Below are 26,278 nucleotides of genomic sequence, written 5' to 3'. Positions count from 1 at the left end.
TGTTTAAATCTACTCTCACATACAGTATATTCAAAACGTTTATACATTTTTTTTATATATTACATTGTTTGTACAATTTACATGTTTACTTTTCCAAATGATACATTTTCGTATTATAGCCTCTTACATTTCTACGCAATTGATATCCCCGTCATTCAAATGTTTCAGTTGAGCGTTCTTGATTAAGACTGAAGACAAACCGGAATTAGTCAAATTCTAAATGTTCTATGTTTTCACCCTAATAGGTGAGTCGTGCTTTAAAGCTTCGATGTTTGTTCTTCTCATCATTATAAATACATTATGTTGTTCTTCTAGCAGCAGAAACCTCAAACAATTATAATGTTTCTTCTGCAAAGTTCTGTTTATTGGAATAGACGATGACTGGGATGCCGATTTAATGGACATGTCAAAATTTTTGAAATTTAACAGTGAATTTAATTTCATATTGGTGGTGTGTTATATAATCTCCAAATTTGTATGGCTAACACCTCCAAAGGACAAGAAAGGTAAATCCGTTGTGAATGCTTTGAAACGTGATTTATAAGAAGGAAGATCACCAAAAACAGAATAAGAACAGATAAAGGACAGGAATTCAAATCAAGATTAGTAGAAGCTCTTCTAAAACAGAGAAATATTCAACATCTATTTGCCCAAAAATTCGGAAATCAAATCTAATTACGTTTATAGCGTGAACAATAAAATTGAGAATGGAAATGGGGAATGTGTCAAAGAGACAACAACCCGACCATAGAGCAGACAACAGCCGAATGCCACAAATGGGTCTTCAATGCAGCGAGAAACTCCCGCACCCGGAGGCGTCCTTCAAGCAGCCTCTTAACAAATATGTATACTAGTTCAGTGATAATGGACATCATACTAAACTCCAAATTATACATAAGAAACTAAAATTAAAAATGATACAAGACTAACAAAGGCCAGAGGCTCCTGACTTGGGACAGGCGCAAAAATACGGCGGGGTTAAACATGTTTTTTTGAGATCTCAACCCTCCCCCTATACCTCTAGCCAATGTAGAAAAAACAAACGTACAACAGTACGCACAGTAAAACTCAGCTTAAGAGAAGTCCGAGTCCGATGTCAGAATAGGAAACAAAAGAAAATAAACAAAATGGCAATAATACATAAATAACAACAGACTACTAGCAGCTACTGACATGCCAGCTCCAGACCTCAATTAAACTGATTGAAAGATTATGTCTTCATTATATGCATATGAGGCACAATCCCTCCTGTTAGGGGTTTAGTATTATACCATCATAAAATAAGACTATTAAATAAAAAATCATCGTTTCGCAGATGACAACAGATATGATCAAATTGTCGTACCTACAATCCCGTTTCCTTTTCCCCGAATGTGACCTACCGAATTAGAATTATCACCGGGTTTGGACAAACATGAGCAACCCGACGGATGCCACATGTGGAGCAGAATCTGCTTACCCTTCAGGAGCATCTATGATCACCACCAGTCTTTTGTGGGATTCGTGTTGCTCAGTATTTAGTTTTTTTTTAATTTTGTGTTTGGTGTACTAATATTTGTCTGTTTGTCTTTCATTTTTAGCCATGGCGTTGTAAGTTTATTTTCGACATATGAGTTTGAATGTCCCTTTTGATTTTGTCTCTCTTTTACTTTAACACATATTATAAAAATTGACTCTTGAGAATATATTAGTTCATGAGTAAGAAGTTAAGCAAAATATTATAATTTTAGTGACTTATCATGTTGAATAGTTAATTATGTATACCAAATTAAAACATGTACCAAATTATTTCATTTTGGCAAATAACATTTAAACCGCGTCCGGTGCAGTACAAATGATACCATAAATGTTAGACCGCACGAACTAATGAAAACGTTTTAATTTGCATATTATTAACAAGTTTATATACTTGTTTCTCATAGGCATCTCTCTGGGTTTTTTTCACAGCTTATTTCCGAAAACAAATCTTGCCTCTCATTTAATTGTTTTTACCAAAGAAAGAAAATTGTCCGGTTCAAGCAATACATAAATGTCATTGTTACTATTGCAGATTGATTGACTGACTATTGCAGATTGATTTACCGATTTGCTATGTCTATTTTGTAACTGACTGATGACTTTTTTAAAGTCTAGAAAGCATCAAATAATAGGACTTTTGTCGCATCTATCAATTTACTGGATTGCGCACTATTGTAAAGTGGTTGTACTAAATCTACATGTATAGAAACAAAGACGTCTAAACTGCACAAATTTGTATTGATGACTAAAGAATTGATACTGTTATAAGAATGTGACGTAAGATATCCTTATACCGTGTTACGGTTTATTATTATTTGCGCCTGTCCATCAATGAAATTGAATCTTTTATCATTGTTTATAATACGTCGTCATTTTTAACGATTAGTAACGTTCTGTTTTAATTGTCAAGTGTCTCCCTGAAATTTAAGTCTGATTCTGTTTACTGGTACATGCGATCTTTCGGAGTTTTCAAATCATTGCTGTTTTCAGTTTTCTCCCTGAATTCATTTCATTTGCACTTATTTCCAACGGGTAAAGTTTTGTTATTGACTTTAGGGTTATTCCACTTTTTTTTTCTAAAGACGCCATATGGCAAAATCCTAGTTACTTTATTAGCATGATTTGTACCACGTGACTTTGGCTCTTTTGATCAAATTCCTTCCCTTAGTTGTAGATAGAAAATATAAATTATATAACATATACGGATTTCCAGTCTTTTCCCGTCTTGGATCTAAAACTAACGTGTCTTTGAAGACTTCCTTTGGCGGATATTTACAAACATGTTTCTATTATTCTAAGAGAAAATGCTTAAAATTTGACTATTTACGTAATGGGAATGTTGAAATCATTATGTTTTTAAAACAATTTGGCCGAAAACCTAAGAAATCAGGTAGATAAAAGTTATTAATACCAAACATTCAACCTGCAAGGTGTTTCCCTATATGCGGACGTATCACGAACAATCCATTCTTGTATCCTTATTTGTATTTTGAATCTTGTTTTTTACAATTTTGCGTTCTTTGCTTAACAAATCGGCTACGCTTCCGATTTTCAAAATGAAAAGGCCAGATGTTATCAAAGTAGACAATGTTCATTTGTACACGAACAGAAGGCAAAAAACATGTACAATTCACCTATATGCGGACAAATGGTTGATTCGACTGAGAAATTTACACATTTGTATTTTTTTTTAAAGGGCATGTATAATCCTATTGTAATGGCAGTCGTCATAGGAAGGCAACATGGCTGCTATGAAAATTAGCAAAGTGTCCTAAATTTTGCAATATGTTGACATATCTGATCCATTTGGTCCAATTACAAGTTCTTTAATGATAGTTAGTTGCAACTAATCTTTGGGTTTTTTCGCATATTTGTACAAAGTCATGAATTGTGAAATCCTGTTCATTCTTACCACTGAAACGATGATATTAGGGTGAAGCGGTTAAATATTCCTTATTCAATCGATATCAAAAATGCTTAATTATCTGGCATTGCACGGTATTAAGTTTGTTGGTCAAAAAATTTGTTCAGTCTTGTTTGAGGTTCTCATCGACTTTTAGGTTGCTTGTAATTGGTAAATTATTTGAAGTAAATGGGTCCTAATCTTTTTTTTCTGTATATACGTATGTCAACCGACGGTCATTTAATATTGCCTCTACTTCTGTTATTGTAGTATATTTAGTACATCTAAATTCACATATAATTGTCCTAAATTTTTTCTTTATTCAAATCTATGTTAGTCTAATGAGTCTTTCCCACATACCACCATACAAATGTGCTCGCTTGGGTATATATTTCCACTTCGTCCCTAGACTATTTATCCTGTGTTTCTTGAAGTGTTTGCGATGAAGTAAGATTTTCAATTTCCTTCGCTGATGTTGTCAAGTAACAGTGCCAATGAATGTATACCTATTTATGCAAAGAATGATTAGGCAAGGTGAACTTGAAAACTACATGTACATTGCTGAAAAAAGATATTAGACGTTAAAGTAAATGATTGATCCTTTAATTTTGTTTTTATCGATACTAGTAGAAAGGTAGTTACTTTTGGACACAACTATCGTAATTACTTGCTTGATTTACTCGCTAAAATTTTTTTGAATTTTGATTTATTGACAGTTTTTATCAAATAGGACATTGAAATTAACCAAGAAGAAGAAAAAAATATTTGTACAATAGTCATAACTTACGTGCTATGTAGGCGAACCTCTATTATCTAGACAATTATGTCAGAGAGACAATAAATATTGTCAGTAACAAACAAGATTGCAATTTGTTGTTTTAAATTACTGTTATTAAAATTTTTTAGCTTTGTAGATGATTTGAAGTTATGTCTCATGAACTGCTCCCCAATATGCTGTTACGGTGCCTGTGTGCCATGTTCATGAAAGAACAGTAAGATGTCCATAGCAGATTTTCAAAAAGGTATTTAGCATTATGTATATAAAACTACACGATAAACTTATTAAAACAATTGATCTTGCAAAATAAAGTGGGTAAGTAAATACTTATTTTTCATATGTGTACGATAAATTTTAACACCAAGTGATATACTGATAACTTTGTAACGATTTTTATTTTTCTGTGTTGTGTTTTGTGTACTGTTGTTTGTCTTTTGGTATTTTTTTTTTGCCATGGCATTATCGACTTATGAGTTTGAAAGTCCCTATGGTTTCTTTCGCCTCTCTTTTATTAGGACGATACGCGTGTATGGCGAACCAAATTATAAGCCTGGAATCTTTCATGAGTTTTCAAAGTTGTAAATTTCATAATTTATTATGATCATTCATAAAAAGGTGCAACATTTATTGCTATTAACTTGTGATATATATGTAAGCGGCCTTGTCACTGTGTAATCGGTAGAATTGAAAATATGCTACACCGAAACTAGTATTTTTGATTAGTTTTAAAGTTAATTACTATAGAGGCAAATTTAAAAAGTAACAAAATATATTGGAAAAAATACTTCAAAAAATTTAAAAAAACCGCAACCAAGCTTCGAAAGTTTGTAAATTGGTTAATTATTCTTTTATGTCATTAGGTTTCTAAAGATGTTAATGTTATGAGTCACACAGATCGTTGTCGTTACTAGATCATGTAGAGAAGTAAGGATTACGTCTCGTTCGATTTAACATTTCTAATAAAAGACAAAATGTGTTACTAAACAGTAGCACTATGTGGTTTGACTATCAAAAATTCGTATTTAATATTAGACACATAATTTGTTTTAAGTCGATCAGACCAGTAACAGAGACTACAGGAGCTACTTTCTCTAGTTTGATTTTATATTGATAAAATATGTAAATAGAAAAAGATATTTTATTTCAGAACGTTTAAAGACTTCTGTAACACCTGTTCTTTTGAGATTGTGAACCAAACACTCCATAGACCCCTTTTCTTATTACGATGTGACACTGTGGTCATTGTTTGCCGAATCTATTTCCGAGAGCAACATTACTCTAAATATGTATACGTATGTTAATGAACGAAATGTGCATTAAATATTTTCAAAATATGGCGAATAAAGGAAACAACAATTACAACAATAATTCAGCTTACGCCTTTAATCTTAAAATATGTTCGTTACAAGAAATAAACAAAACAAATAATCCATTACGACTCAGTTTAATGTTTTCGAAATATCTGGCAATGGATCACATCGTACAAAAAAAAATGAGGCAGAATCATAAGGTTTCGAAAATGAAATAATAACTTTTGCATCACATAATAAATCAATTCAAGCTGAAAGGATATAATACAAAGACTTTTTAAATAGATGTAACTCTACCAAAGGATTCGTGCTATGTAATACGGTATCAATGTTAAGTAAACAATTCCTTTGTTTTGTTGAATTCTGTGGTGAGATTAGTATTAAAAGTACATTTCTTCTCAAGTTTTATCAAAGTATTACTTTAGTCTGTACAAAAAATATGTTTTCCTCGATAAATCATAGGACAGCATTGACCTTAAAGTAATTGTTAAAACTACACGGAAAAGATGTTTTCATCAAGGTAGTATTAACATGTTTGAAATATTAAATCATTGATATTCAATATGTTCGCCTTTGAAGAAATAATCTTTGTTTTTATCCATACACTTTGGTGATTTAATACATATTAAAATTTTTGCCTTTTTTACTTTACATCCTAAAGTTGTTTTAACAACTTACCGTTTTCAACGGATATTCATCTCATTGATAGTCATTCAAGATCTCCTAGAGGAATAAAGCATACCATAGTTAAGTCTGTTTCATAACTTGACTATCATCATGAAAGTGTAAATGAGGGTCGATTGAGAACCGAACTTAACAAAAAAGGATATATTTTCAGCTTTTCATTTGTAGACTTACCTTTACTATGTAGCAATTTTCCAGCAGCGCATAATATGAATATTACGTAATTAAAATCCCGTCATTTTTACCTCGAGAGGTTAATATGGCTTATTACCGTTATTACCGACTATGGGCACTTCGAATTGATTACACAAATCCGCTCACCGGTGTTTTGGATTGGTTTGTGCTGTTCAGACTTTGGTCTTCTTTGCAATGTTTTGAAGACTGACGTTTTTCTTTAAGACCATGATTTTGTTCGTTTGTCTTCGACAATGCATACCTAAATGGCTTATTGGTATCTGCTTCCTCTTTCAGAATATATGATTTGATTAGAAATAAATAAAATATGAAAGTATAATTAGTCACCTGTTATCTGTTCTAAATAAACCCAATCGTTTTATAAAAACATTATAATGTCTACCAGTAAGAACTGGAATTGTCAATTGTTATTTACTATTGAAAAATAACGCTTTTTGTTAATATGGTTGGTTTAATGTGTTGGCAATCGAAGCATTCTTTTTGCTAGTAACGATATTGTATTTTATTTCAGATTAGTGAACATGTAAACGGTAATAACTGTCCTTTCCTAGATTTAGATATTTCAGTTTTACACGAGAAACTCCACTCTAAAATTTACGACAAAAAGGACGATTTTTCGTTTCCTATTGTTAATTTTCCTTTTTTGGATGGTGATGTTCCTTTGGCACCGTCTTACGGTGTTTATATTTTACAACTCGTTCGCTATGCCCGTGTCTGTTGTGACGTTTTAGATTTCAATGAACGTAATCTATGTATGGCTGGTAAATTATTAAGTCAGGGATTTTCGTTACAACAAATTACTTAATACCTGTACTAAATTCTTCCATAGATATAAGGATTTGGTTTTGAAGTTTGGTTGTACCTGTAGAAAGCTTATTTCAAACGGGATTGCACATCCTCATTTTTACGGAGATGTTGTTTACCGTGCCAGGAAATTTAGAAACGATCCTGGTTAACTTATCGATCCTTTAAATAACTTATTCTGAAAGGTTATCAATTCAACTCTGTAATTAGATCTTTGAATATTGTTTTTATTGGTATAAATATTGATTTTGTTATCAGTAAATTAAAAGCAAACTAAATATTATCGTTATATACATATGCACTTCATGGATCTACAATCCGTCGATACTTATATCTTGGCATTGCACAAGGTCATGTTTTTTTCTGACTGTGTATGACGTCTTTACATTAAATCCATTGGATGTTGGATGTGTACTGATTGATAATTTAGTCTAAGATGCATGATTTTTTTTATTAGTGTTATTGGCTTTGAACTAGCTGTCAGTAACTGCGAGTACTCTCAGATCTGTACTTAATGTCTTTTTTGTTGTTGGGATGTACAAGTACCCGGCCACGTCAACTCTGCGTTTTTGTTAGATGTATTTCTATTTGTATCCATCTAATGAGTTAAACCTTTTTTAACTGATTTTTATAGTTCGTTGTTATGTTGTACTGTTACACCACTGTCCCAGGTTAAGAGAGGGATGGGATCCCGCTAACATGTTTAACCCCACCACATTCTGTATGTATGTGCTTGTCACAAGTCAGGAGCCTGTAATTCAGTGGTTGTCGTTTATTGCTGTGTTCTGTATTTGGCAAAACTTTTTGGAATTTTTGGTCCTCAATGCTCTGCAACTTCGTACTTTATTTTGCCTTTTTAACATTTTTTTCATTCGAGCGTCACTGACGAGTCTTTTGTAGACGAAACGCGCGTCTGGCGCAAATACAAAATTTCAATCCTGATATATATGATGAGTGTATTTACATATTTGTTTTTCATATTCATATACATATAGCTGATACATAAATGGATGGAAACAGTCTACATTATGAATCTTGGACGAGATTTGAAACAAGGCATTTCAATTATTCATAGTTATTTCACTCTAAATTGTAAAATATGGAAAATCCGCATTGTAAACACTTTGAAATTGTTTGTGTTTGTGTCTCGGAATGCAATAACATTTATGTAAAAGGTGAAGGTCACAAATAAATAAGTTCAAAAAGAAGAATTGATTTATTATCAACAATTATATATAGAGCTAGCATCTGTGTCTCTGTGCTCAAAAACACAGGCATGTGTCTCGTCTAAGAGAAAACACGACTGTTCACAATACGAAAGATGAATTCGTTTCTTCTTCTGTTAACGTAATTTTTGGCAACAAGCCCTGACTGTGCAATTTAGGTGCAGTACATGATTGCAAGCAGACCCAGTTGTTTTATTGTATCCGTTAGTGCAAATTTCATTTGATGGTAGGTAGTTTGCATTTTTTTTGTCAACGTTAGACAATAAAGTATTGATAACTGAAAACTATATAATGCTATCGTCCCTACAACTTTCCTTGATTTTCAGAATTCGGATTTTTCTGAACGTGAATATAGGATTTGACGTTCATTTCCTGACAAAATTCACTGATACAGTTGTTTTTATATAATTATGCAGAACAGATCTGAGAGAAGCCACAGATAAAATTTGTCAATCAACATGACGAAAGGCAGTGCAAATCTATAACTATAATTAGAAACTCAGTTCTAATACTTGTACGATCTCAAACCTCAATTGTGATCAGTCAGCTTATAAGTTTGTTGATATCATGATTTTGGAAATGGGTATATTCACTATGATGGTAAGTATATTTTCATAGCTTTTTTTTTTCTTTAAACTAAATCAGTTTGATGTGTAATTATTTATACTATAATATTATTATATTTGAATATACACAATACATAGCTACAGGTTTAGTATTTCAAAGTAGTATTTCCATTTATGTGTATATATTTTTTGTGATTATTGCATTCATACAAGTTAAAGAACCTGATCCTTACAAATTTATTTTGTCATTTGTAATATGTCTTGACCATGTCATTTGATGAAGTTCAAAAAAGAGCGACTTTTTCTCGAAAAAGATAGTTCAAAATGACAAATTTTGTAGAAATATTATCAATGTAGTTTCGCTTTTCATTATTTTTACACGGTATGATTTTCTGGAATTATCTGTGATCTCTTATACTTGAGAAATGCTATTGGCGTCTCGTTCGTAAAACACTCAAATTTGGTTAGATGTGTTTACAGTACAACCCTGGAATTTTTAATATTTGAACATTCCAATTTCAAAGGTTTTTTTTTTGTAACATTGTAGCACATTATTAAGCATCTTAACTAACACATTTGCCTAAAACATGTACAACCAATTAGACTCTAGGTGTCAGACCATCAGTTCACACCTTCCAATTTAGAACGTATGTAAAAATAGCCCTACTCTGATCCAAAATAGCACTTTTGATGTAATTATTTACTCAAATTAACCAACAAATTTGCAGAAATAAAACTTTTGGTGAGAGAGAAATATATTTAGACCGTTTTGAGCCAACGTTTACTTGTCTATGAGTTTGCATAAAAAATTGAGGATTAATGCGCTCCATAGTATACTAATTTCAGATTTTCAAAAAACCAGGGGTTATTTTTAGTAGTACTTGTTTTCCGAAAGTCAGTTATTTCTAACAAGACTTTAAACATGGGTTGAAAATTGGCATGTAGAAAAGTGATACATGTATAATTCAGGATATACCTGAATTTTATGAAGTTAAACTTAAGGTAAATTTTTAAGAAAGATGTGAAAATTGCATTAAGGGGGCTCGCGGGTTCAAATTTTCGCGCCAACTGCGCAGGAAGTTGCGCATCGATATCGCAAGTCATCCTATTGTCGTAATTGTCAATAATAATTAATTTTGATTATTATAAATAATCTATTTGATTTAAATATATAACAAAAGAATGTTGTTATCGAAAACTGTAATTCTAGAGAATTTTACAAACAAATTTATTGCTATTTTCATTGTTGCAAATGCACTTCCGTTTTGTGGTAATGGCATGTTCTTGCCGGCGTGAGAAGATAAACACAAGATAAATCACAATAATCGAACACGTGGGCTGCTTTTCATGAATACTGAAACAAAGATCGAAAATATTAGAACACGATCTTCATTTTAGTAGCTTATGAAGCAGTTTCACACTTGTTTTACACTAGAAAAGGACCCGGAAATATGCTTAAAATGTATGTAATATTTTGTAAACAAACATGAAACAAGGAATATAAATGCAAGTAATTCTTCTTTAAGTTTCCACCGATGCGATCCTTCGTTTATTGAAGGTATATTTTACATCGTGATCGAATGATCCCAGCACAAGAATCATTCACGACCGTAAAATCATTTGAAAGTTATTTTTTAATGGAAATGGGAAAAAAGCAAAAAACAGGGACAAACATTAATGTGTATTATAAATTATATAAAATTGAGAATGGAAACGGGGAAAATTACATGTCAGGACAACAATCCGACCAAATAGCAGAAGATGACCTTTGGCCACTATGGGTATAATGGGTCTTCAACACAGCGAGAAAATCCAGCCCCTGGAGGCTGGGTCCAGCTAGCCCCTAAACAATAATGTATTGTCCAGGGAAAATGGACGTCACACTTAACGCCAAAACATATAAATGAACCAAAAATTAAAATGCATACAAGACTAAAAAAGACTAGAATTTCACGACTTGGGACAGGGTGAGGCGCAAACAATATTTCAGCGAGGTTAAACATGTTTTGTCAGATGTTAACCCTCCACTGTCTGTAACCAATGTGGAATAAGCAAAAACACAGCAATACCCACACTAAAATGAGTGATGCTCATTGTACAATGTACTTGTGGTAAATGTTATGACACATTTTTGACAGACCACTTAGTGTCCAAGAGTCGTTTTCACATTAACATGGTTAATCTTACAACTAAGATCGATAGTACAATGTAATTCATGGTGTGTTGACTAAATCACCATTTATTTGCAACTTGGCAGTTGTGTTATATATAAAAAAGAAGATGTGGTATGATTGCCAATGAGACAACTCTCCACAAGACCAAATGACACAGAAATAAACAACTATAGGTCACTGTACGACCTTCAACAATGAGCAAAGCCCATACCGCATATATAAAGTCAACTATAAAAGGCCCCGGAATGACATATGTAAAACAATTCAAACGAGAAAACTAACGGCCTAATTTATGTACAAAAAATGAACCAATAACAAAAATGTGACACATCAACAAACGACAACCACTGAATTACAGGCTCCTGACTTGGGACAGTCACATACATACAGAATGTTGTCTACATCAGACACCATAAGTAAATTAATACTAATGACTATTTGACTTTTCGGGGAAAAAGGCAGGAGTTTCTTTTGCAAACAGAATTTTCATTTACTCTGTTGTTAGTTTAGATTATTAGTCCCCTACCGACGAAGTCGAATGGGACTTTTGGTTTGCACTTTGTCAGTCTGTCTGTCCATCCATCAGTAACCCCACCACCCTCTTTTTCTAAAATTCTGGGTCCCTCCTGTAGATTATTCATGCAAAACTTGGCACATATGATACTGTGATTATTTAATGATCATGATGATAACATGGATAAGGTGAGGTGCATATTGAACTATATATTTCAAACAATTTACTGTTGTATTAAAATTTTGTTCTCTTTGTTAAATTTTATGTCAAATGTCTTAATTAATAAAGTTATATCAGTATGTGTTTTGCTAGAACAGTACACTTTTCATGGACAGAATTAAAAAGTTAGATTAATTCAAATCGGGCTATGCTTATAAATTAGTTGGAATTGAAAAAGGGGGGTACATGTAATAGTTCTTATAATTATTTTCAAAGTGGCAAAATGTAAAAGGTTATTCAGGTTATTTCATTGATTCGTTACTTTTATAATTTCTTTATTACATACAAATAAATGCACATTTTTTGTATTTTTTAACATATGGGAAGTGAACGGCCATACTTTGAGTTAGAGCTGGTAGATATTCTATGATTTTAATATATATTTTTGCCTAAAAGTAGAACATTATATAAAAAAAAAAAGATGTGGTATGATATCCAATAAAACAAAAGAACAAATGACACAGAAATTAACAACAATAGGTCACTGTACCGCATTCGACAATGAGCAAAGCCCATACATTTGTACCACATAGTCAGCTTTAAAAGGCCTGTAAAAATTTAATTGAGAAGGTGCAAGTCTAGTGTGTTTTTTTTATATTTTCATTTACCAGGTATTGTCTGAAAGAAATGCAGGTAACAAAATGTTACAAATATGTTTCTAGGATTTCGAAAAAAGGGGCAAAAGGCTTCCCAAACTAGCCAACGGTTGAAGTGGGACATGTAAAAAGGCTATGAATTAACCATATATGTACCTCCCCTAAATCCACCTCTTTAAAATAATGAAATAATTTTATTTTCAAACTGAATAGACATTTCTTATAGACTTTGCATGACCTAAGACATGTTAGAGTAGGGAATTATAAAAGAGTTGACAAAGTAAATATACAATCTTTATTAAAGACAATACCGATATATCCATTTTAATCATGTAGCTTAGCCTAAGGTGGTTTATTTTTTACATTAATTTATTTAACAATGTTAAATGCCCTAATATATTATGTAGCATGTATGTAAAGCAATTGAAGAATCATTCAGTGTATCAAGGATTCAAGATTTATTATAATTATTCAAAATTTAAATTAATGTGGGTCTGAAAAATAAAAGATTATCCAAAGAAGGTGGCTTTACATGCATGATGCATAACATAAAAATGTTTTTTTTTTTTACCAATTTAAAATTTTTAAGGTTTTTTAATTCTTCCACATGAGTATAAAACATGCTTGGCCATGTATAATTGAATAGAAAAAAAACGACAGTGCAAGGGCTGTATAGCCAGTCAAGGTAGTTAAAACTCCCATCATCACCATGATTGAAAAAAGTTATTTGGTCAATTTAGGCAATAACGCATATTTACACATAAAAATTAATACAGAAGCTATAGGAAATAGATTGTTTTTGCAAAAGTTAAGAAGTACAATGTACGCTAATGCAATATATTTTTCAATTTTTAGTGGAAAACTTGCATGTAATTTTAGTCCTAATTGTTATACACATGTTCATTGTATTTGGTGAAATAACTATCCTACCAAAGAAAATAAAGGTAGTATATGAAATGAAACAGGTACACTTATCAAAATAATTTACTGTTGAGAACTTTATAAATCTCAAAAACACTGTTTTAGCATAAAAAAAACATGTGTGCATTTAAATTAATTGTAAGAGGGAGGAAAGGGGGGGGGGGGGGGGGGGGGGGTGACAGGTATTTGCATAACTGATTATACAGAACAGGATTTTTAAAAATTGGCACACTTTGAAAAGAAAATCATAAGGTTATATGAATAGAATAAACCTGTGAAGTTGGCCTGCTACTAATCAAACCATGCAATTCAACACTTTTAAATTAGTTATTTTTTGGGGGGAATTTATTGAATCTAAATAAGTAATTTATGGGAACTGAAATTTGATCATAAATGAGTACTTTTGTCACAATACTGCATGTTGTTATTTATATTTATTTGAAAAAGTTACCAAGATTGGATTTTATTATGCCCTGCCACAAATGTGGATGGATTATATAGATTGATACTAGTATACCTTTGTCAGTCCATATGTATGTACATCCCTTTCCAGTAAAGTTTTGCATTTATCTCTATTTCTCAGAAACTAATGGTAATATATCAATGATATTTTTTCTCCACAGACATCTTGTATACTAGTAATGCTAGTAGTACTATACATTACGTGAGTCACTTTGACCTACATTTATTGCTTTTGTGTCTTTGGTTAAGTCTTGTGTTTAGGTTCATTTCACAGAAACCTATTGTGATATATCATCACTACAGTATTCTTTAATGATACCACACAGGTCATCAACAATTTGATTACTGTGACCTACATTTAATGGCAGGACATCCTGTGTCTTATAGACACATTTTCTATTTAATACAAATCTAATAACACACTATTTAACCTGAAATTTTTATGTAAGTAATTTCAAAAGCATAAAACGGATAAATTGACAGATGTAAAAAAAGGATTATATGGCGGGTGTATCAGATTCAACTATCTCATGTGTTAATTTTTATACATAAACAAGTACTAGGAAATGAAAGAAGAATTTGTCTATGTCAAACTTAGATATGCTCCTGTAATAATTCCATTATACAACAAACATAGAAGCTGTCCTGTGTGCTATATTTGTCAGCATTGTGTTTAAAATTTCAAACATATATAAAAAGGTGGGATATACGGGGCATGATTGCCACTGAGAAAACTTGCCACCAGAGACCAAAAGAGATAGAAGTTAAGAGATATATGGCCTTCAACAATGAGCCAACTCCATACCGTTTGGCAAACTATGAAACCAAATGACAAATGTAAGGCAATTCAAACATGTCAAAACAGTCGGATTTATGTACAAAACACCAATAAAATAAAAATACCTTGCAAAGTTTCATCAAAATTGGAATACTTATGTTAGAGGTCCCTGAGGTGGGATATTTATTGCAGATGAGGGATTGTCTTGTAAACTGAAAAATCAGTTCAAGTCAGGTGTCTGAGTGAGTCTCTAGGTTTCATAAAGAAGGCAAGTTTTATTACAATCAAGCAAGAGATACTAAAATTATCAACTGAAACCAGTGGTATTAAACAAGTGAACGAGCAGACAAACTAAGAACTGTTTGCCTCAGGGATTCCACAGTCTATATAAATATGCAGGTTCTAAAAACAAACACACCCCTACTGTAATAGATACTGCCTGGTCATTTTTCAAATAGTTTGGTATTGAATTTGAACTGAAAATTAAAAAAAATCCCAAAAATTAGTGATTTTCCATTTTGACTGCTGGTTGCCATGGCAACCTATATGCAAATCAACTGTTTGGAATGTTATATATATTATATATGGTCTTACATGTATAGAGGGTATAACAAGTTTTTATAACCAGGTCTCTCTATATCTGGTCTCAAAATTAGAAAAATGTGTAAAAGACAGAGTTATCTCCCTTTTTGAAAAAATGCTCATTATTTTTAATGATGTACATTTTTTGTCTTAACTAGACGGTGACTTGTTGATTTTATTTTTTATTATTTAAAAAGACTATTTCAGCAACAGAAAAAACACAAACATTAAAAAATCCTATATTAGGTTTCATGAGAAATTCTTCAAAAAAGACGGCTATGCATTCATTTCCCTATCATTTCTATAGTAATCTTGAATGAAAACCAATAAACTTGAACCCTTCAACAAAATTTAACTAGACGGTGAACCCATTTTTTTATTTTTATTTTCCACTTAATATATGATAAAGTTCATTTATAAAAAGTATTAGCCAAATCCTATATTAGATATTTATACCACCCAGCCACCTTAATTGTTTGAACAGATAGGGATTTTTGATTGGGGGTCTGACTACTCTATTGGATAGTTATATCTTTGACAATTATATACATGTATCATCTTCTTTTTTAATCTAATCTGCGAGGCATATAAAATTTAAGTTGTCTTCCATTTGGTAAATTGACCTTTTTTCAAACCTGACATTGTGAGTAAATGATATTCAACAAGTTTTCCACTGCTGAAGCTACAAATGATGTTTTAAATTGTCCATAAATTGTACTACTTTTGTCACCTGTTTTTATAAATTAAATTTTTACACATCATTTACACACGCATATAACCAAAAATGTTTTGCCACTGTCAAATCAACTTGTTACAATTGTGTATTCTGTTATTGGTATCCCGGTCGCAGTGTGACAGAGGGAACGCTAATTGTTTCGTCCTTCGGCCATAATATACAAACTACTCTGATGACACAGTTTGCCCGAAAGGTTTCTTATAAAATTGGTAGGATTGTCTTGATCGCACGATAGTGATTTACTGTACTACATTTTGACTTGGAGTTGTCAGAAGTTAATAAGCATAGATCTATATATACGAAGTATAACAAAAATACCGAATTCAAGAAACATTTAAAAAAACTGAGTCCACAAAAACTGACAAAACCAAACGCTTTCAATCAATAGAACCAGTGAAAAACAACTGCCATATTCTTGACTATGCATAGGCATTTTTCTAAGAAAGTAATGGGTTTAATCTATTTGTATAGCATTAACGCATGGTGTCTATTTAACGCCATTCAACCGAAATCATTCATTCTGGATGAGGATGATTCTCCTCCTCGTAGAGTTGACAATCATATATCGTAATTTGGTTTTGTACTAATTTTCCAAGAGGTTTCCGGACTTTGACGTACTCTGCCAGTATGTGACCTTTTGTCAAACAGCTCTCAGACTTTAATGTGTTCTACATCATGTACATGTTCTAGTATTATCCTTCATTTTGTGTAATTCACAGTTCTAAACTGCTATTTCGATAAATGTAAACTCAGAACATATGGCGTACATGTATTATTGCAATTTGTAACCGGATTTACGAAGTAAAATTCGGTTATTGACTTGGGGATGTACGGCGGGCGGCTGCTCAACAGGGTCCGTACATTTACTCATGAACCGTTCAACCAAAGCTTTTCAAATTTAAATATGTTGTTACTGATGACAAAGTGGATGGCAAGTTCGGTATTGACGATTTTCACTCTCACCGTTCAGGAGTTAAGGTTCTTGAAAGATTGAAAAAATGGTGTTTCCAGTCGTGTTCGTGCTGTAACTCATGAACCGTTTAACCAAAGCTTTTCAAATTTTAATATGTTGTTACTGATGACAAAATGGAGGTCAAGTTCGATATTGACGATTTTCACTTTCACCGTTTAGGAGTTATGGTTCTTGAAAGATTGAAAAATGTTGTTTCAAGTCGTGTCCATGCTTTAAATCATGAACCGTTCAACCAAAGCTTTTCAAATTTTTATATGTTGTTACTGATGACAAAATGGAGGGCAACTTCAATATTGATTATGGTCACTTTTACCATTCAGGAGTTATGGTCCTTGTGATATTGAAAAATTCAAGGACACAAATAAATGTTAAAAAATCCGGTTTGCTGTCACTCTGACATCCTCTTGTTAAGAAATGGACAAAAATGCGTGATTAATTATTACGATTTCAGGAAAAACTGCGTATAGATTTATGTTTCATATTTCAGAGTGTGAATTCTTAATTTTGCGCTACTCAAGTTACACTATTCACATTAAGAACAAATGTTACGGCCTTTAGATGAATATTCATATGACACATTTATATACTGTCAGTAGCATTGATAATTTATCTGAAAAAATAATGTTTTTTTTTAATAACTCTTAAAAAGAGAAGCAAAAGATACCAAAGTGATATGCAAACTCAAATATCGAAAACAAACTGACAATACCATGGCTAAAAGCGAAGAGAAAAATAACAAAAAACAGTACACAAGTCACAACATATAAAACTAAAGACTCAGCAACAAGAACCCCACCATAAACAGAGGGTGATTTGAGGTACTCCGAATGGTAATCAAATCCTTCTCCACATGTGGCACTTGTCGTTTTACTCATGTAAGTAAAAATCTGGTATAAGGTCTACGTCGATCTGTTGTCCATTAATGCATTAACCATATTGCACAGTTCCAAACGGCGAAATTACTTTTCAAAATGAAGATAAAGCAACATGTGGCCTTTGATACTTGCTTTATTACATTAAATTATCAGATGAGGCCGTAATTGTAATAAAGTAGGAATCAACAATTGCATTTAATTGGGTTAATTATTTTGTGGCAAACTATTAAGACTTGATATACCCGCCCGCCCTTCCGTCCATCCGTCCCGTTTTTATTAACCTAAGTTTTTCTTCATTCGAATGTTATAAAACTCAAACATAATGGTTAGAACCAGAACTTGCAGACAGAGTTGGAATTTGGGCAGCGAATCACTACTCGTTCTATGGTTATGCCTCTTTATCACTTTAAAATTTTCCGTTTCCGCACTCTTTATACTAAAGTTTGTCTCATCAAAATTTCATGAAACTTATACACAATACTAAGAGCCACAGCACGCAGATAGAGTTCGAATTCGGGCAGTGAGTAAATTACCAAATGGCAAATGGCAAACCGTGAGCGGGGCCAGCCGTCTCCTAAGGCATATTCTTTTTTTTCATTTTGGTTGTCGGTTGAAAGCCTGTTATTAGCTTAAAATTGTCATGACTTGCATTTACCTGTGTCTAAGCTAAACATTGTTTGTTAAGATAATCATTTTCAGTAATTTTATTACAAACAATTAATTGATAATTATGAGAAGTCATTTATTTTACACTGCAATTCAAGGGTTGTTCCCTAAAAGTTAACAAATTCGTGTTTTTATTTTAGCGTTCCTCATGTTCCTAAAGCAATGGCTTAAATTTTCCGCATTTATTTATTTTTAAGGTTAATAATATAATTGATTGGTTGATTGTTGGTTGGTTAAAGTCCAGTGGTAAATATCTAATGCATGTTCAGAAAGAGGTTAATTTAACAATAAAAATAATAGGTAGGTCCTGTAATAGAAATCATTAACTTGATATTGTGAAGCACAACCCGTCATTAACTTGCTATAGGAATAATTACGTAGAAAAATCGTTCGATTTTTTTTAGATATGCAATATATCCATCAATTAAACTCACACAATGAGCTAGTATTTATAAGACATAGCTGACTACGGATTTTTTTGGATAAAAACTTAATTTTAAACAGCAGTTTATGGTGTTGAATACATAATGCTTTTAATTGTGGACATACTGTTGAATTTCGGTGTTACCTCTGTTTTGTCTGGTACGTATTATTACATTAATTATTAATTTAAAATTACCAATATTCAATTCAGTTCAACAAACCAGTATCAGAACTTTTCATTTGTTTCGATACTTGTAAACAAAACCGGTCCAAAAACCGAATCTGTTAATTAAAACCATTCAAAAAGAAACAAAACCGCCAATAGGGGATCCTTGAATATCTTTTATATGTAAAAAAAATATAACAGGGGCGTAACATAATTTTAAAACTACAATGTATAAAAATCAATTTATCTGTTTGCATGGTCTTGTGCAATGAAATAAGATGGTCTATATCTTTGCTCTATATATGTACACAAACAGAATTTTGACCATGTTTTATATGGCAGTTGTTATCAAATAGTCCATTTCTATGTTTTGTGTTTGTTTTTGTAGCAGTTCAGATTTTCTGTTGTTCCGTTGTTTTCCTCTTAAAGTTGTGTTTCCCTAGGTTTTGTTTGTGACCGCGGATTTGTTTCAGTTAAATCGATTTATGACTAATGAACTGCGGTATACTACTTGCCTTTATTTTTCCTAAAATGTGGTTTACTAAATTAGGATTTTTTTGCATCGTACTTTAACGTTTCTGTTAACAACAATCCAAGTAACGCTGTTATGGCGCGAATTGAAAATGAAAAATACCCTGGATCATTTTTCAAATTTAGGAAAACCTTTTTTTTCCATATTATAGGCGTTAATTTTGCGTCATGTTTTTCTTTTTTAAGGCTGATTTTAAATAATTTATATAAAGGACAGCATTTTCCATTATTAATACTCAAAATCATGTTACAAACACGGAATCAAAACCAGCATATGACTTTGAAATAAGGCATGATAAATTTATATTAGGAAGCATTGGCTGAAATTGGGATCTATAAGTACACAAGACACCTCCGCTGACGTAATGACCAAAACGATGCAGAAACTTATGTTTTACATGCATTTTACCGCAAATGATTCAGGTAAAAAGAATGAAAGTAGCTCGAAGTAAACCGTCTTTACATGAGCTACCACGTTGGTTTGTTTTCTTCGATGATTTTCTAGATTAAAACAAATATGACGTTTTTCGTTAACAAAAATACCGAATAACAAGGTAAATTCAGAAAGGGTAAGTTCATAAAAACTGACAAAATCAAACGTTATTAACCTACGGAACAAGTGGAAAACAACTGGCATATTTCTGGCTTGGTACAGTCATGCAATTTTCATTTATACAAATATTGAAATTCTTTTCAATTTGTTACATATGTTAAGCTGACTTCTGCCTGACTTTGCAAGGCATATTTGGCTAAATTTGGGAAGCATTTTCAAATGATACAATCTGCAACCACTAAGGACTATTTCAAAATACTATTTCGTCAAAAGTTGTAGATTCAATTTAATTGAAAAAAATATTCTAATTAATTGGAGATGTTAAAACTATTCATACCCCTTATTTCGACTTTTGTCAATCTTGTTGTTGATTTTTTGTACAAGAATATAATTAAACAAAAATATTAATTGAATTGATAGTTAACAACTTCTTGATTTAAATATATTACTTTATGAACTATTAAATGAAAGTACATCATGTACATGCTAGATTATTTTAGCTGTTTGTTTAAATTTAATTAATGTATACACTATAGGTTGCAATTCTGTAAATATAGACAATGAAATTTCCCATAGGAACTCCCTTAGCGGCTAAAACTGTGCCACTTTTACTGTGAAGTTTCGTGAAAAATTATATCCCAGAACAGAAAGTTGATATGCACTACTATTTTATTCAAAGGTCAAAGTATTGGGCTGTGCGGCATATTTTCAACATTTATATGCCCTGAACTTCTGAGAGTTTAAAGTTATACTAAAATTCTATACCAGACCTACCTCCATTTTTGGACCTCCTAAGAATTAAATTTTAGGCGCTACCATTTTTTTCTATACTGGTAACATTGCCAAGTTATGTCTCAATGAGATGAGACACAGATATCATATCTTGGAACAAGTACGTTAACAAATTAACATATCTATGAATATTACATATCTCCCCAAAAGAGTCGTGGCTTGTGAAACAGCTGTATTTTCAAAGTGCAACCTATATCAGCTTTTCAGTAAAAGTAACTATTAAATTTACGTAAGGATGTTCCTTGATGTTCTTAGCAAGTGCTTAAACATTGATCCAGTTCAAAGGTAAATAATCGGATATGCACCAGGTTGAGACTACCAAGTGATGTATGTGTACTATTATCATGAAAAATTGTAGTATGAAATAAATATTCATTTTTAAATTATTATCTATTGATTTTTTTAATATAAGTTACAATTTTGAAAAAGAAACTTATTACAAATGAGCAATTTTAATGAAGTGGCTCTGTAAATACTGAACACGTATGCTTTTATACAAATGGAATGACCTTTTTTGTCCTTTGTTATATGCCGATAAAATGTCGTTCATTTATTATTTTGATAAAGATATTTTTTGCAAGAATGGACAAGTATATGAATTGACATTTTCTTTTTAACTTCAATTTGTAGCACCCGACAGACTTGAAAAGTAATCATAAAAATGACGTATTTGTTTAGCCTAACCATTACATTTTCTCACTTCATATGTACAGTATATGTATTTATTTCACATTTCAAAAGGATTATTCAACTTTATTTTATTTACCTTATGGTCTGAAATTCTTTAATAAGAAACTTTGTTCAAATTCAATAATTAGACGTCATATTCCACATGCACTTTCATAATTGTGTATAGATACATACTTTGTTTATGCATAACAAAGTCTGCAAGGTATAGAACTGTAAGTTTACTCTCGTTTGGTAACACCCCCCCCCCCCCCCCCCCCCCCATATATTTTTCTCACCGATAACCGTTCTGCGACAGAGATAATACTTCTTGTTTCACACTTTGTCCGTACTGTGAAAACTAGTTTTATTAGACCGTCAATGTATTATCGACATTTAGTTTGGACTAGTTTAGAAATAGATTTCGAACATTGACCATTTTTTGCAATGTTAGACTTACATGCATAATTTCATGTTTAGTAAATGTCTTTTACTGTGTGCAGTTCACTGTACTATACCAAATCCGGTCTTGCTCCTTTGATTGTTAATGCAATTCCCTTTGAACATTGGTAAACTACTGTCTCATTAATTAATCATGATTGTTGTTTCATCTGATCTCATCTGATAAGATGAACAATCAATCGCGATTAATTCGGTATTTGAAACAAAAAGTAAGTCCATAATTATTTTTTTATCAATACCAAGGTCAATGCGGTAACAAGAATAAAACTAAGTTGAAATACAAAAGAAATTAACATGACACGGATTTATCTACAGTCCGTTTCTATGTATGTTGACGTATGCTTTTGTTGAGTTCAGTGTTTCTGGTGTTCAATTGTTTTCCTTTATAGTTGATGTGTTTCCCTATATTTAAGTTTGTTTTTAAACGGGATGATAAGCAAAAAACAATTGGTTGTATAATGAATTATATTACATAGTTTTTCAATATTTCGAATTCTAGTAGCTTAATTCTGATTGCTCACTAATTATTTAAATCAATTTATAAAACCACCCTTAACTGAAAGTGCTTGATAAAAAAACTATACGGAAGATATTTCTGTGAATATACTAAAATATAAACAAGCTAGTTCTTTTATTTATATCATGTAACCAATGAAAAGTCTGTTTTGCAAAAGGCATATTGTTCCTGGTTCCTGTAGTAGTACAACACGCTTGGGTTATGAACTTTAACTGCATTGTTCATATCACGTTCATTTCAATTAATGGTCAACGTAATTAAATATCAGTGTTTTCTAGCCTTTCAACACTTAAGTTGTGAATTCGAACCCCGCTCCTCAAAGGTTTGTTCGACTTTCATCTTATTTGGATTGCAATTGTTTTGTCGAAGGACTGTTCACTGCAGGTTCGCAGACTTCCTCAATCAATAAAACCAACCACCAGTACTCAGCTTATAGTGATATTTAACAACACCAATAAATATCATACAACATGCTTTTATTTCACAACAAACAAAAAAAAAGCGTCATCAGTGTTACCTGTGCGATTCTAAGAAAATTGCGATACATTCTTTTTTATAATGTAATAACCTGAGTATACTATAAGTATAATCTGGTTCCAAAACCAAACAAAAATCATTCAGTTCTATTAAATTCTGAAAATTGCTTTTCCAGTAGAGACTGCAAAGCAAAACCGCGTGGTCAATGATCACATCGTGTAAATCATATTTGTTATTCATTTGTTGGTAAATAAAAAAAAATTAGGCTTATTGTTTTCTCGCTTGAAGTGTTTTACAATTTGGTATTTAGATGCCATTTAAATATTGCTATACTGTATGGATTTGCTCATCATTGAAGACAGTACAGTGACATATTGTTGTTAATATCTACGTCATTTGTTCTATAGTGGATAGTTATCTTATTAATGACATCACATCACCGTCTATTGTAATGGGTCATTTCAGGGTTACGGGACTTAAACGGTACGATTTAATTAAAATTTGTACACCGACCTTTGGCTTGATGTCTTTTGATGTTCTTATAACAGTCATATGTTCGTCTTTGTTTATACGTCTTGAGATATTAGCATGCAACTTTTTTTTAAATGGTCTTAATTCATTTATACTTTAAAAGTTCGGAGTTTTGAAGTATATCCTTCTGTATCGTACAAAAGTTAGAAATTTGGTCTTTACTATGCCGTACAACTTAAAACAATACCCGACATTTGTGCAATAATTCTGTTTTTGTTTATCCAATTAATATATGAAGAAATGTATTTTAACATGAAAAACGTCGTATTGAAAAATCCTTTATTAACTGAATGTCAATACATTTGAAATAAAATTCGTTGATTCTATTCAGTCTTGAAAATGCCTTATGCCTTAATAAGGACTTCCTTCACCAGGAATGATATTTGATCTTCTCGAATTACATATTACCATCCTGTGAGTCAGCAATATTCAGCTGAATTAAATCGTAGAAAGGGGAATCATAAGGTGGATCGAAGCATATAAACATAGTTACATCCGCTCCTGCCTGTCGAGACAAAGATCGTTTGTATTCTATTTGACCATGGTTCAATGCAGGTGTTCATACAGATTTGTTATACACTTAGAACAAACTTAGCATATCATATGTATCATTTTGTAACAATTCCAATTTGTGCTGTCGAATTCGAATTAGAATTTCTATGTTTTACATGTAACTATCGATCATTCTTCGAATAATTTTAGTTCTACGTAAGGTTAGAAACTCTTAAATAACATTTCACTGAAAAGGACACTGAAAAAGCTGACGAAATAGTAATTTATTACATTTCCCGAATTATATCTTTGCTTCATTTATATGTGTTACAGTGAATTTGTAGAGTTAGGTTTTATGTATAATCCCTGAAAATTCTAGGGATTATGTATAATCACTGGTAACTTTAGTGATTACATATAATTACTAACATTTTCAGGGAATATGCATAATCACTAGAAAAAATGTCAAGGATTAAACATAATAACTGGAATGAACAGACAGTGAACAAGATTAAAATAATTTATTCTACAAAATTATATTTAAACATCTTTAGAAACATAAATATTAAAATCTTATTCTTAAGCACAATTTTCTAATACATATCATTAATTTTGAAAAACTACATTGTGTACATTGTAAATTTGGATAACATCTACTATGAGAATCTGGATGGGTGTTCACTCATTTCTAATTCTTTAATTTTTTAGATAAGTTTTCTCTATACTTTATTTATTTTGCCCATTATTCTCTATTCTGTATATTTTAGCACACTATAATTCTCTTTTCTTTTTTTTCTTCTACTTTTGGCTACACACAGACCCTTTACTATTGAACATTTGCTCTGCTTATCCTTTTTTTCCAACTACCCTCCCCCCCCCCCCCCCAAAAAAAAAGAAAAAACCTTAGCCTTTACATATTGAATCTGATTTTACTGCACGGGGAATGAAAACTGTCCACTTAAAACATAAAAAGGCTATACATATGATTTATATGTCTGTATTTAATATATTTTTACCAAAAAAAGAATCTTTGTATTATTGATAATCCCTGACATCATTTCAGGGAACTTGTAAAATAACTCTTAAAATTTTCAGTGGTTATGTAAAATCACTGATCATTGTTAGGGATTAGATATAATCACTAATGATTTTAGTGATTATGCAAAATTCCTGAAAAATCAGGAATTCTACATAATCCCTGATTATACAAATTAACATATACACGTTATCCTACGATTAGAATCTCCAACCTGCAACTGATATGAACAAAATGTGATAGCTAAAACAATTTCAAAAAATGCAAAATAGATCTTACTTTAAAAAAGTATTCTTAACAGACAGTCTTCTAGCCACCCCATGTATACCAATTTTAATAATCTAATGCATCGTCGGTTGAAGGTCATTCCCATCGTCCCTCAGAAAATCATTACCACCACCAAACCAAAAACATCAGCACGAAATAATGAAACAAGACAAAATTCTGATTAACAATCAATTTATATATACTATATTCATTTTAATTACAGTTGATACAAGTCATATTTTGAACATCACAGTGTTACATCACTAAAAACTATAGGCCATTTATCTTTTCTTTAATTAAAAGCTGAAAGATAAATTTTGTCTAAGAAGGGCGTATTTGCCATCTGTAAAGCGGGTTTTGATAGGTTAAATAAACCTTCAATTTGTTCTTTAAAACCGGTTCAAAACTAGTTCCTTACCGAAATTGGGTTAACATTTATTTCTTTAAAAAAACAAAAACTAATGAAACATCCACCGGTAGTTTAAACAGCTAAACACACCAATAATACTTTCATTCGATTTGAAACTGGTTAACCAAAACCAGGTTAAAACTATTTAGACCAAAACCGTAAACTAAAACCAGTTTGAATGAAAAACAAACGCATGGACTGAAAAAACATATGCATGCATGATGAATTGAAACTGTTGACAACCTTTTTGTTTCCTTATTGTTTTCCTGTCACTTTTTCATTTGACTTAAGTCTTGGTCTATCTATAGTTTACGGGTGTCATGCACTTGGGTTTTGGTCTTTCTTGATAACTCTTAAATAGTAATGCTCAAAATCTCACGGTCAACGGGTCCGATTAAACTAGTCATCTGACTTTAAAGATTTTGAATTTACAGATCCAATTGAGGGCTGCCTTATCAGTACACACTTTTTATATG

This window comes from Mytilus californianus, unplaced genomic scaffold, assembly GCF_021869535.1.
Source record: "Mytilus californianus isolate M0D057914Y unplaced genomic scaffold, xbMytCali1.0.p SCAF_13, whole genome shotgun sequence".
Classification (NCBI taxonomy): domain Eukaryota; kingdom Metazoa; phylum Mollusca; class Bivalvia; order Mytilida; family Mytilidae; genus Mytilus; species Mytilus californianus.
This window is presented reverse-complemented; position numbering follows the sequence as displayed.